Source organism: Pogona vitticeps, chromosome 12 (assembly GCF_051106095.1).
Source record: "Pogona vitticeps strain Pit_001003342236 chromosome 12, PviZW2.1, whole genome shotgun sequence".
NCBI classification, from domain to species: Eukaryota; Metazoa; Chordata; class Lepidosauria; order Squamata; family Agamidae; genus Pogona; species Pogona vitticeps.
This window is the reverse complement of record NC_135794.1, coordinates 22,437,586-22,450,288: the sequence shown is the minus strand read 5'-3', so window position 1 is coordinate 22,450,288 and position 12,703 is coordinate 22,437,586. Positions and strand designations below refer to the sequence as shown.

The window sequence follows — 12,703 nt, the reverse complement described above, 5'->3', positions numbered from 1 at the left end:
GGGGGGGATGAGTGTTTGTGGGTTGGTATTGCTTTTTTTTAAGGTTAAAGGAGGAAGGTGGGGGGCGAACTCCCCAAAGCAATGGCCACTCATTAAGGCAAAGCATTGCTCTGAAAATTGGAGGTGGGGAGGGGAGTTGATGGAAGGGGGGGCTCTGTCTTTCCAAACTGAGCCATTCCCCAGTTGGGGGAGAAGAAGGGGGGAGAAGCAGCTGCCTGGCATTCAAATCACCCCCGGGGTTGCCAGACTCCAGACTCACCCCCTCTACCTCTGGACTAACTTCCAGACCCCCTTTTTTTTTCTCATGTTAATCAACCTGGTTGGGAAGTGACGTCGGCAAGGCCTCCTCCAATCGGCGCCCTGGCATTCAAATCGCTGCTCCTTCCCGCCTCTTTCCTCTCCCCCCCATCTCCACCCCCCCCCAAAAAAAAATCCCATATTCCATCTTTTTATCCATCTCTCCTTCCCATCCTTTCTTTGGGGGAACCAGAATTTCTCCACCATCGCCCTCTCCTCGCATCTCTCCCCTACACACCAACCCCCCATTCCTTTCACTAGGCCTAGCTGATTTATTGGAGGGGGGACCCCATTGAAACAAACGAATCCTGGGGTGGGGGCAAAGTACGGCTTAGGGCTAGCGGGATCCCATAGGAGCAAAAAGCCCTGATGGTTTCTCGCCTCCAAGAGGAAAGGAATGGGGAGGGGGCGCGGGGGGAAGAGCAGCAGGACAAAATCCCATTGAAGTCAATGGGCTCTCCTGGCGAAGCAGACGCGTGACTAGAGCCTCACAAAGCATGATGTCTCGGTCTGGGGGCATGGATGCCTGTGGATAGGCTTCGGCTCGTTTACTTTGGGGGCTTCAGGGTTTGAAAGGGTCGTAGCAGAAGCCTCGGGCTACGATCTGGGACAGTTCCCACGACCCTACCTGATTTCTGCTCTTTGGGGTCCAAGAAGGAGAAGCGGGAGAAAAAAGGGGGGGGGCATTGTTCCCTGAGGTCAACAACAACCGCCCCTCCTTCCAAATTGGCTGCTCCTATCTAGATCCTCGTTGCGTATTTACTCTCTAGAAAACACACCCGAGACCTATTCCAAGCCTGGAGCCCTGTATTCCAGCCGGAGCGTTGCATCCCCACGTTCTATGGAGTTCACGGGAACAGACTGAGTAATGGAAGAAAAGGGCTGATTCCCAGGGAACTCAAAGGGCCTTTAAAAGGAGGATTTCATTGTGCAACCGGCGCTCCTGTGCGTATTTCTAGGCGCTCCCGGCTCAACCCTCGTGTGGACACGGATAAAACGGTGCCAGACCGTTTTCTGTACCGAAGCCTGATCTCAGAGAGACACGCCCAGGATCGTGGCCAGGGCCCACCCTGAAGGTTCCTCTTATTCAGGGGGACTTACTTTCGTACAAACCAGCCTTAAAACCTCCCTACACCTCTCTTCTCTGTAAAACCCCGTGCGTCACAACCTTTCCCTGGACTCCTGATATAAAATATTAGCATCATAAACCCATGGGTCATTGAATTTGCCATCCTAATATAAAAATATTTTGTTGATGTTTCCAATACATGGTGGGGTTGTTGTTTTTCCCCTCTCCCAGTTCAATTTAAAGCGAATAAATATCCCTCCACACATTTCCCCAGCCACGAGAGAGAAACGATCTTTCTGGCACAATTTTTTGATCCAATCCCATTAATGCAGACTTCCGCGGCTTAAGACAATATCACATGCAAATCACCAACGCGACATGCAAATCAGCCCCCTCCAGAATTAGTGGGAAACGGGGGGAAGGGATGATATGATTAAAAGGAAACCGCTTATTCCGCTATTTCTTTATTTCGCTTTCCGCTGTTTCTCGGCTCTTCCCGCAGCCTCTCCCTGGACTTCCTTGGGAGTAACATTTCGGGACAAACACGGTGTTCTGGATTCAGAACCAACAACCCACGCGATAAACGCGATCATCTCCAGAAATCTGACCCAGCATTGACTCCCTCCTCGCATTCACCCATTCCAAAACCTCTCCAGTTAAGATCAGATGTATTAGCAAAAGAAACGGTCGGGGTTGTTGTGGGTTTTTTTTCCAAATAAAGGCTGAGGCAGGGGTGCAAAATCGCAAGAACCCTGGATGCGAGGTTGCAGGAGAGCAATTCTGCAGCGAATGGAGAAGCTTCGCTTGCAACCCAGCCTTGCACAATTGCGGGCGGAAAACGGCCCTCGGCTTTGGAACACCGGGGTGCTGAGCCTCTTTACACGTGAGTAAACACCGTTAAACCCCCACCACCCCCCAATCTCGATGCGTTTTAGGAAGTCTGGCCCTGAAGTGTGTTCGCAGAGGCGTTAGGTTTCGGAGAATGCCACCTAAAAACAAACCATTCTCTGGTTCTGAAGATCAACCAGTTTACATCCCCATTGCAGCAACAGCATCATCATCATCTACTGTTGTTGCTGCTGCTGTGCCCAAGATGCAAGGAGCCTGCGGCTTGCGCGGGGGGGGGGGGCAATTAGCAACTCACAAAATAAAATAATAAAAAAATAACCTTATAGCGAGGAAAGGCTGCCATCGTCCCCCCCCCCCTTAGATGGTTAGGAAATGCCTGAATCGGACTCAGGCCCATTGAGTTCAACGGGGACGTCATCCTTGGGAAATGAGCGCTCCTGGGTCTCATTGCTTTACATGGAGGCCACTTTCTCGGTGGAAATCTGTTTAACCAGACGGTTAAACTGGCTCACTGCGCCTTTGCATCGGGTGGGTTTGTCATTTGTCTATTTGCTTGACCAGGGAGAGGGTCAGCTTCATTTTGGGGGAGGGAGGCTTGAGTCATTGGCAAATAATAATAATAATTGAAGAATTTAAAATAAAATAAAATAAACACTCCAGAGATTAGGAGCCACTCTTTGCCGTATGCTTAAAAAACAAACAAATATTTAAGAATAGATTCTACTTTTTCTCTCCCATTTTTCTCCCTCGCAGAAATGTTATCCTGTTTTCTTTTCCTTTTCTCCACCTCCAGACAGTCTAAAACCCATTCTGTGCGTGTAGTTAAATATCTCTTTGTTTATTGTCTTTGTGAACGCCTGCAAAGGTTTAACCGCGTTTGCTTCCCTTCTGAAATGATTGCTGCCTTTAAATTGTCATCCTCGCGTTTTAAAAACATGATGTAACTCTATTTTAATACCTACACATAGAGTGTGTGGGTTTTTTTAAAAAAAAAAATCTAATAAGAAGGATGAGAAGTAGAGGAACATATTACCATGTAAGTATGGAAACCTTCGATTTTGGTGAAACTTACTACCACTTTTTTAAAATTTTAATTATTTTTATTTTTATTTATTTTTATTTTTTCCCCTGGGACGGTTGTTGATTAACAAAAGCCTTCAAAATACATTACGGAAAGGTCATCTAGGAACTCTTGTGCCAAACCTGAGAAGATCTGCCGTGCAAACTTCCATACTCAGAAGCAAGATGATTTCCATGAGGCTTTCTCGCTGGTAAGTGGGTTGAAAGTTGCCACCGTGCGCCAGTTTAAATCAATGGGTGGTGGTGGGGGTTTGAGGATTGTCTGAATTTCCCTGGAGCGTGTGCTGTTCCCCCCCCTCCCCGCCCCACTGAAAAAGCCTGCCCTCCGGCCGAACAGTGTTGTGGATCGACAAGGCGGAAGGGGAGATCCCCAGGGCTCTCAGCTTTCACTCCAGAAGGATTCGCCCTGGAGAGCGACTGCAGCAAATTCGGGGTTCAGAATAATTTTTTAAAAAATTCTTAATTAGAGTTTCAAGGGGGAGGCTAAGCGTTCGTTGTTTTGAAGGGCGTTTCGCTGAATTGGAACGTAACACATACATTTTCCTGGCTGAAAGGATTTAAATATTGTCTTTTTTCACGATGTTAACGCCCGTCCTATAGTCATCGTTTTCAACGCTAAATGTGATCTTTCCCTGTTGTAAGCCGCCTTGGGTCCTTTTCAAGGAGAAAGGCGGGGGTAACAATATTTTAAATAAATGCATCGCTGTACACTTGAGATTATGAGGATTTTCAATACCCCCCCCCAATATTTCTGATTCCCTCCAGCCTGCAGGATAATCAAGGTATATTTTCCCACACCTGGCAGGTGCATTTTGTTTGCTTGACTGCCTTGAGCAAATTTTTGGGGTGGGGGGAGGGAGGGAAAGGCTGGCTTTAAGTTTAAGAAAATCAATATAAGTTTGCTTTTTTTAAAAAATGAAGACATTTGGGTTTATTTCCGGACTACTATGGCTAGTGTAGAGAAGAAGGTTGTTTGACCTCTTTAGAGTAGGGCAGCTTTGATTACAACTCCCATCACCCGCAGTCAGCCTGGGGATGATGAGAATTGTAGAAGGGTATTTCTAGAGGCTAACAGTGAGCGAAGATCACCCATGTATTTTTTTAATTTAATTTTTAAAATAGCATCTCCTTTCTTTCTCAGGTTCCTAAATTCCCTTCTTTCTCAGATGTAAATATAAGAAGGCCTTCCCCTCTCAAAAAAACCAGAATGTTGTCTTACTGACGGCCTTGTTAGGAGATCAAGGACCAAGAGAGCTGCGTTTTGCAGACCTGCTCAGAAGGGAGACCCATGGATTTCAATGGGGCCTATTCTTAAGGGAGTCGAGACAGGATAGCAGCCAGGGTACAGTCATTCTCCATTAGGGGCGAGGTTTAGATGTTTGGCCTAATATTTCTATTTTCGTCCTAGGGAGGGAGGGAGGGTGTTTGGAGGGCCAAGTTTCAGAGGCTTTAAGAATATCCTAGTCCAAGAAATAAATAAATTTTGTTCTAAGTTCAAAGGACGTTGGAGAGAGTGTTCCGAGATCTCAATTAAAGTGCAAGATGCTCTAATCTGCATTTTCTCTCTCTGCGCTATTGTTCCTCCTGCAGGAAAGTGAGAAAAGGACAGTATTTGCTGCGCCTTGGAGGCAGTGTGCGTCAAACATGTAAAGAAAGGGCTTAACAAGGCGGAAATCTCTTTTCCTTTTCTCTGCCTACCTTTTCTCCCCTTCTTGCTCCATGCCCCCCAAACAGGCAAAAGCACCTTCAACCTGCTTCTTAATGCACCTGGTCATACAGGTAAGAGAATTAGGCCATCCATTTGATGCCAAACTCAGTACCGATCCTGCTCTTTAATGGGTGACTTGTGGCGCCTGCGTATACACCTCAGTAGGCCAAACCCAAAATGGCATTCACACACACACACACACACGCACACACACACACACACACACACACACACACAAACACACACACACAAACACAAACGTGTCAGGATCCCTCATTAAGGCAGCTACATTTCCAGCCTACTATAAACATGTTTGGACATTAGGGTATGGTTTGCAGGAGAGCAAGGCAGAGAAGATCAATTCTGCATGTTTAGATTTAGTCCAAGGAAAATATATAATTTTTTTTAGACAAGGGGAGAGCAAAGGGAAGGGAAGGACATTTCCTTTCCTAGAGGGAGCCAAATAGGGGGTGAAGACGAGAAGAGAGGAGGAGGGAAATATAGAAATTCATTTTGAAAATTGCAATAGAGTAGTGGCTGGAATAATCAACCACCACTTCCAAGAAACAGAGGCAGTGAAGCTGGCAGGAGGAATAAGGTGCTTCAGAGGCCCCCTTCTGCTCCATACTAAGCTACCAAGCTCTCCAAGGAGCCATGTCCTTCTTTCTACCTCCACCAGTTCCTAGTTCTCTTTTCTTCCAGATTTTCACCCTTCTGAAGAAGCCAGGTTTAGACCACGGCCCTTTGCGGCTCTTCCGAAGCCTTAGGAAGGTGGTACCCAAAGCATCCTCCAAGCGAGACCTCCTCTTTTGGACTCCTGTGTGCACCAATCCAGATGGGTCTGAAAGGTATTGCCAAGCTGAGTTTCCTACCCCAGGGGGAAGGAAGCAAGGGGAAGCCTGGCTTATCACCAGAATGAAAGGAGGAACTGAGTTTCTTCGCCCCTAACCCACTGCTGGTTCATCTTAGACTGTCTGACACACTTCCTTTTTGGCCCCCAAATCTATAGCTCCATTTAAGAGGGATGGCTCTCCTTTCTCCCCTGGGGGCAAACTAGGATCAAGCATTAATAATAACCCGCAGGACACATTGGCTTAAGGAAAAGAGCAAAAATCCTCCTAGCATATGATAGACATTCTTTTCCCCATTTTAAAGCTAAACCAGAAGAGAAGAAATCAAGAAATTCTGGTCTAAGTACTATCTGTTTCGTGCTAAGATCAGTGGTGGGAAATATCACCCTGAGGATAATGGGGTTTTTTAAAAGCACCTCTAGATGGGGGGGGGGGGAATAGTCTCTGCATTTCAGGGGAGGAAAAATAGCTCACACCTCACTCCCTCTTTAGAGAAATTAAATAGTGCCATTGATTCCAGAGTAGATAAGAGAGAGGAATGGGGTCCAAAGAGGATAAATCCCTGTTTCTCTTTTGCAGATGAAAACAGGAAAGGCTCAAGCAGCATCTAAATGTAAACCACTGGCCACCAGGCTTCTCTTGAATGTTGCCAGAACACAAGGATCCTTTCTTTCCTACACTGCTGTTGAATATAAGGGCCATGCCCAAAATTCTCCACTTTTAGATCTAGCCTCACCCCCCAACCCCAGAGGGCTCTGGTACTCCAGATGTTCTTGGACTACAACTCCCAGAAATCCTAGCCAGCGCAACTAATGCTGTGGATTCAAATTCTGAGAATTTGAATCCAAGAACATCTGGGGACCCCAGACTGAGAAATCATTGCTGCTTATGCTTGGGTAGCAGGAGACCAGCAGATGTAGGGAGAAGACAGAGGCCGGAAAAACTGGGTCTGAGCAGACCAGAACGCTAAGGGTTCTGTGCTGAACTCACCTTTATGGTTTCTTTCTGCCTGAGAAGGAGTGGCTGGTTATACCTGCTCCAGACATTGAGGTCTATACACCTGATCTGTCCCCCATAAAATTTCAGCATCAGAAGCCCCAGCCCTTAGGAGACGGAAGGTCTTTCCACTTTGACCACAATGCAGAAATGTAATCCAGATTATCCCTGGACTACGTTTCTCACCAGCCTTAGCCAGAAAGGCTAACGGTGGGCGATGCTGGGGTTCCGAGGCTCTCTACACCAATGCCGATGGCCAGACCTTCTGCACACCTGCTCCAGCAGATTTTCCAGGGGAGATTCAATTCACCTTCCCGGGAATGGGCTGCTCCTGCTTAACTTTGTACCCTTCCCCCATGGAGAAAATCTAGACAGACATATTCCATATTTAGGAACACCCGAGGTGCAACTACATTATTACCCCTATCCCAAATCTAAGGCTGAGAGAGAGAAACAGAGAAGGTGTAATTCAGAATCCCAGAGAGGATTGTTCAAAATGCTTTTCCCTCATCTGGATACCCGAGGGTAGCTCAGCTAAACCCTGCGGTAAGAAGGATGTATTTTCATCCCACATACACAGAGAGAGAGTCAGTGAAGTTATTTTGAAGTCACTGGATTTAGCTGGGAAGCCTGCGGACCGGGGAGGGCGGGCTGTGGAGTTGGGGGGGGGGTTCCCTTGCGCCCCAGGTTCAATACTGGGGGAGGGGAAAAGAGATAAGTAGATTGGACTCCTTTCTTATTTTTTTAAAAAAGGCTCTTCTTGGAGCTGGCCGGGGGTTAATGCAAAGCCTTAAAAAATAAAGCAATAAAAATAAAATAAAATGTGGGGGTGTAGAGGAAGGCTAGGGCGTGCGCCTGGAGGGGTGAAGCGAGAAGCCGGGGGATCGCGTTCAGGCGAGCCGGGGAACGCGCCTGCCTCTTCGTCCGCCGGCGCGGCGGCGCGGAAAGGATCGGCCCAAGCGCTGGGGGAGGGGGCCTTCTCGCGAGTCGGCGGCGCTCGGATGGCGGCGGCCGTGGACCTGACAAGGCGGCCTTAGCGCGATCCTTCCTTCCTTCCTTCCTTCCTTCCTTCCTTCCTTCCTTCCTTCCTTCCTTCCTTCCTGCCATTATCAGCTCCTTCTTTGCTTGCTTGCTTGCTTGCTTGCTTGCTTGCTTGCTTGCTTGCTTGCTTGCTTGCTTGCTTGCTTCTTCTGCTCTCCCCCCTCCCCACCCCACCCTTCCGCTTAGCCTTCTTACACAACCTCTCGCCTGGATCGGTGCCCACCTCGCCTTCGGAGCCGAACGCCGCGGAATCACAACAAACACCCACGACAGCCGGGGGTGGGGTGGGGGGGGGCGCGATCACCGCCGTTCGGGCATCCATCAAAGCCAGCCAGACCCCCGGAGCCCGCCATTCAGAAAACCTCGCGCGCCGAAGCCTTGGGGCCTCCTGCTCCTGAATTATTTAATCCCCACCCCGCCAAAACAACGACGGCGACACACACACACACACACATATACACACATCCTCGCCCAGGCGCGTAATCTCTCTCTCTCTCTCTCTCGATGCCTGGCCTCGTCCTCCGCCTGGCGCGTCTGACGTCGCCCGGACTTTAATTAGGGAGAAGTTATATTTAGGCCACCTCGGGTAACCTCCAGAGGGGTCTTCCCTTCATTTGCTGGAGGGAGGGAGGGGGGGTGCCTTGTTGCGTGTGTGCGTGACCCAGCGAGGATCCCTTCAGACGCTTGCTTCTGTTTCAGAGATGCTTGCAAGCCACCGAGGTAGAGCTATAGATGGATGTTTCTATAAATAGGTCTATAGGTCCCGGTGTCCCTCCGGACATATAACGGGGTGTGTGTGTGTGCGTGTGTGTGTGTTATGTGTCTACCAAGGCTTTTCCCTTGAGACTCTCTTTTTTTTCCCTCTGAAGCAACCTAAACATCCCATACTATCGCCCTGCCTATCTGCACACATAAGGCTGAGGCCTAGGCCAGCCAATGCTTTCCTGTTTCGCTGGGATCCGTGGATCAGTGTGTGCGGTTCCACAAAAAATAATCCTGTCCCTGAATGGGGAAGATCCAGGGAAGCAGAGAAGATGTCAACAGAGCCATGAGAATTCAAAGTTTAATGAGGGTAGCTACACATTCTCCAGATTTCGCTGCCACCCCAGGTACATACATGCAGTCAGAGACTCCGATAATTTTCAGAAATGTAAAGGTCTCTCCTTTATCTAATTAAAGGAACCTTTCCAGAACTCATGGGCTTAGAAAAGGACTCAACATTTCCATGCACTTTCTCATTCCCTGTTTTCAAGCTGAAGTGTCTATAATCTTAGGGTGGCGACGCTGGAAGGGACTGCTCCGGAGTCCAGCCACTATCAAGGAGGCCCGGTGGGGGAATCGAACTCCCAGCCTCTAGCTCCATAGCATGAGACTTAAGCCACCGAGCTATGTAACAGTGAAGAAAAGGTAAATCTTTACCATCTGGATAACCTGGATTAAAATACAGTAGTCAATAAAACCTTTTGTTCACACTTGCCTTGAAATCTGTTCTTACCCTTCTAGCCACCTCCAACACGGCACTCAAATGATCTGTATCAAATCCACCAAGAAGAAGAAATTTTAATATAGATCCTCCCCACAGTGATGGGGATAGGTGTTCCTATAAAACTGCCAGCTCTTAAGAAGCTGGTCAAAATGATGGATGAAGAAGGGATCTGCATGACCACCAGCAACGGCAGAAGTTTTAAATCCGCAGGTCTATCTGAAACAGGATGGATCTCTGTCAGAAGCCTGGGATAAATCTTATCCTGCCACCCGGTCCCACACTTTGGGGTGTCCCGGAAACCAAAAATCGACATCTGACTCCCAACAAGTGCACTTGAAAATAAATGCATCTGAAATGTTAATAGGAAGCTTCAGGACGGCCCTACCAATGGGCAGAAGCAGCTGCTTTAGGCCCAGAGCAGAGCACACCGAGACCTTCTTATGGATGAGCGAGGCTTCGTGGTTTGTGAGGATCATCATTATCTGTTGGAGGGGTATTAGAATCCCTGCCCCATATGCTCACACAATTCAAAGGACCCCCCTTCCATTTTTTTTAAAATCCACCACCAAAATTCCATTCTCCTAGTCTGGATCCTTCAACCCAATGAAAAATTGATTCAAAGCCCTTGGAAAGACTTCCAATGTGCTTCAGTGAATTCTGCGGAGAACCGGGGGGGGGGCTGGGAAAGGATGGTGACTCCCCCCCAGGTCCCCCCAGGCCTGGAGAGCAAGACGGTTCAGCCCCTCAGAAGCACTGGCTCAAAAACAATCCTGAACCCCTTTATTCACCAACTGGGTTCACGCAAATCAGGCGGGGAGAGAAAGAGAAAGCAGGCCGGAGCATCTCTGGACCAGTTCACTGTTGTCTCTCTCTCTCTCTCTCTCTTGCCCAAAGGGAAGGCCACCTCATAGCTCATGGCTGCTCTGCCTGTTTCAAAGCTCTGTGTGTGTGTGTGTGTGTGTGTGTGTGTGTGTGTGTGTGTGTGTGTGTGTGTGTGTGTGTGTGTGTTTGTGTGTGTGTGTGTGTGTGTGTGTGTGTGTGTGTGAGAACAGACAAATATTCCCCTCCAGGTGGAACCAAGAGGAAGTCTAACCGGTGCTACCTTTGTTAAGCAAGATCCAAAGGGGTGAAGGAGGAAGGCTTGAGAAGGGGGAAGGTTGACCCCCTCCTCTCCCCCAACCCTCTTTCCTTTCCCCCTCCACGCGATCCTCTTTCCCTCCCTTCCTCCGCCGTTCACACGTGCATCCGAACCCTTCCTTCGCCTCTCCCTCGCTTGTGCCAACGCCGCCGGGAAGAAGGGAAAATCAAAGCGTTTGGACAACTTTGCCCCCCTCCTGAGGGGACGCCTCCCTCCCCCTCTAGAACCTTTCCCAAACCCTGCCCCCCCCACCCCGATCTCTCTGCCCACCCCCACCCCACCGACACACCCGGCCAGTCGCTCTCAGATGAGCCAAGACACCTCGCTGCCTCCCCGCCTTTCCACCCAGCTCAACCCACCAGGGTGGGCCCAAAGGACCTGGGGGGTCCTTCCTCCTGCGCCCACCCCTCTCTGGCCCGACCCCCAGCCCCTTCCCCTCTCCCCCCCCCCCGTGGCGGGAGAGGGAAGCCCAGCCACCCAGCCCGCCAAGGCTGGCTCGCTCCCGGCGGCGGAAAGCGAGAGCCATCCATCCATCAGCACTTACGCGCGACAGGCAGCTCAAGCTTGGGCGGCGGAGAGCGGAGAAGGCGAGGCGGAGAGGCAGGAGGAATCCTTGGGAGCAGAAGATCGTGGGGCGGGCAGGCGGGCTGGGGGGGGGGGCAAGAGAGCCAGCAAGGGAGGCCAGCCAGGAGGAGGCTGCCTGGCTCTTCACAGCCCCAAATCCTTGAGCCTCGGTCCAGCTGCTGCTGCTGATGATGATGCTGCGCCCTCTCCTTGCTCCTCTCTGGATCTGCGGGAGAGGTGCGTGGGCAGGCAGAGGGCAAGCGCGAGTGGGAGGCAGGGAGGGAGGGAGCCTGGACCCCCACCGCCTCCTCTTCCTCCTCTGCACCCAGGCTGCCTGCCTCGCCTCCCCGACGCTCTTCTCTGATCGTTTGGCCATGGGGGCGGCTCGGCTGGCAGGCTGGGTGACGTCAGAGCAGCCGCGTCTGGCTCCAGCCAATCGGAGCAGGTTGGGGGAGGAGGCAGGGATTTGGTGGGGAGGGGGTGCGGGAGAAAGAGGGAGGGAGGGGGAGTCGAGGAGAGAAGGGGGGGCTGACTCCCAACAGAAAGCGCTCTCTCTCTCTCTCTCTCTCTCTCTCTTGCTCTCTCTTGTTCTCGCTCTAGCTCTGTCTCTCCCCCCCCCCCCCTCGGTCTTTCAGTCTGTAATTAAGGCTACGATAGTTCCCATTTTTTAAATAAAAAAAAATAAATCAGTTCTGATAGGTTTGGTTGAGGATGGCCCTTTGGAAACAGACGAGGCAGCTGGGCGAACAAACGAGCGAATGAATGAATGAGTGAATGGATAGATAGGTAGGTAGGTAGGTAGGTAGGTAGGCAGGCAGGCAGGCAGGCAGGCAGGCAGGCAGGCAGGCAGGTAGGCAGGTAAGTAAGTAAGTAAGTAAGTAAGTAAGTAAGTAAGTAAGTAAGTAAGTAAGTAAGTAAGTAAGTAAGTAAGTAAGTAAGTAAGTAAGTAAGTAAGTAAGTAAGTAAGTAAGTAAGTAAGTAAAGGACAGCATACATACTGCGCCCATGTTTAACAGATGCTTAGGCTTTTGGTTAAAAACTGGTATCTGTTATAGAATGCCAGCCAATGCTTTTATAATTTTGATTGACTGTGTCGCTAATAATAATAGCCGCCGCCGCCACCTTTCGCTTCTCCCCATCGGACACCAGTCCTCAGAACGTGCTGGATAAAGTAGGGAAGAAAGGGCTCCGGACTGGAGTTCTAGTGAAGTAAATGATCACCACCAACACCACCACCACAATAATAATAAGGGTTTGTTTTCTGGCTTCCCTTGAGGAAGGACAGAATTGATAGGACAGTTTTTTTCCAGGGATTCCGGTATATATTTTTTTGAAAGGAGCGATGATGGGGAGGTCAGGACCGAGAGAGAAGTTCAGAGGTTTGGAGAGGTGAGACTGGGCGGGAGTAAGAGGGAGAGATTTATTTCTCCATAATGGCCGGGAGAATCTGCCATCCTTTCTCCCCCCTAGCCTTCCACGGTCTGCATTTCTACGCCCCTTTATCCCTCCTGCCTTTCCATCCTTCTCTCCAGAAGTGGGTGGGTGGATGGAGCAAACACTCAGATTTCACCCTCTGAGTTCGCACGTGGCTGGGAGCAAGATTCCCCCCCCAAAAAAACCCAAT

At 49.8% G+C, this 12,703-nt stretch overlaps 2 long non-coding RNA genes across 3 annotated transcripts in view; one reads left to right on the top strand and one right to left on the bottom strand.

Moving 5' to 3' along the window:
• LOC110072937 (uncharacterized) overlaps positions 1-12,703 on the bottom strand; it is a 41,246-nt gene that overhangs the window by 24,909 nt on the left and 3,634 nt on the right. Inside the window, exon 1 of one of the 2 annotated variants that reach the window (XR_013538930.1) lies at positions 11,060-11,431. The exons of the other annotated variant lie outside the window; for it this stretch is intronic. This is a non-coding gene — a long non-coding RNA (uncharacterized LOC110072937). Of the gene's footprint in view, positions 1-11,059; positions 11,432-12,703 lie in introns of those variants that run through there. 2 annotated transcript variants of the gene reach the window in all.
• On the top strand, positions 6-7,517 carry LOC144584583 (uncharacterized). The gene is made up of 2 exons (XR_013538933.1): positions 6-2,249; positions 3,370-7,517. It is a non-coding gene; the product is annotated as an uncharacterized LOC144584583 (long non-coding RNA).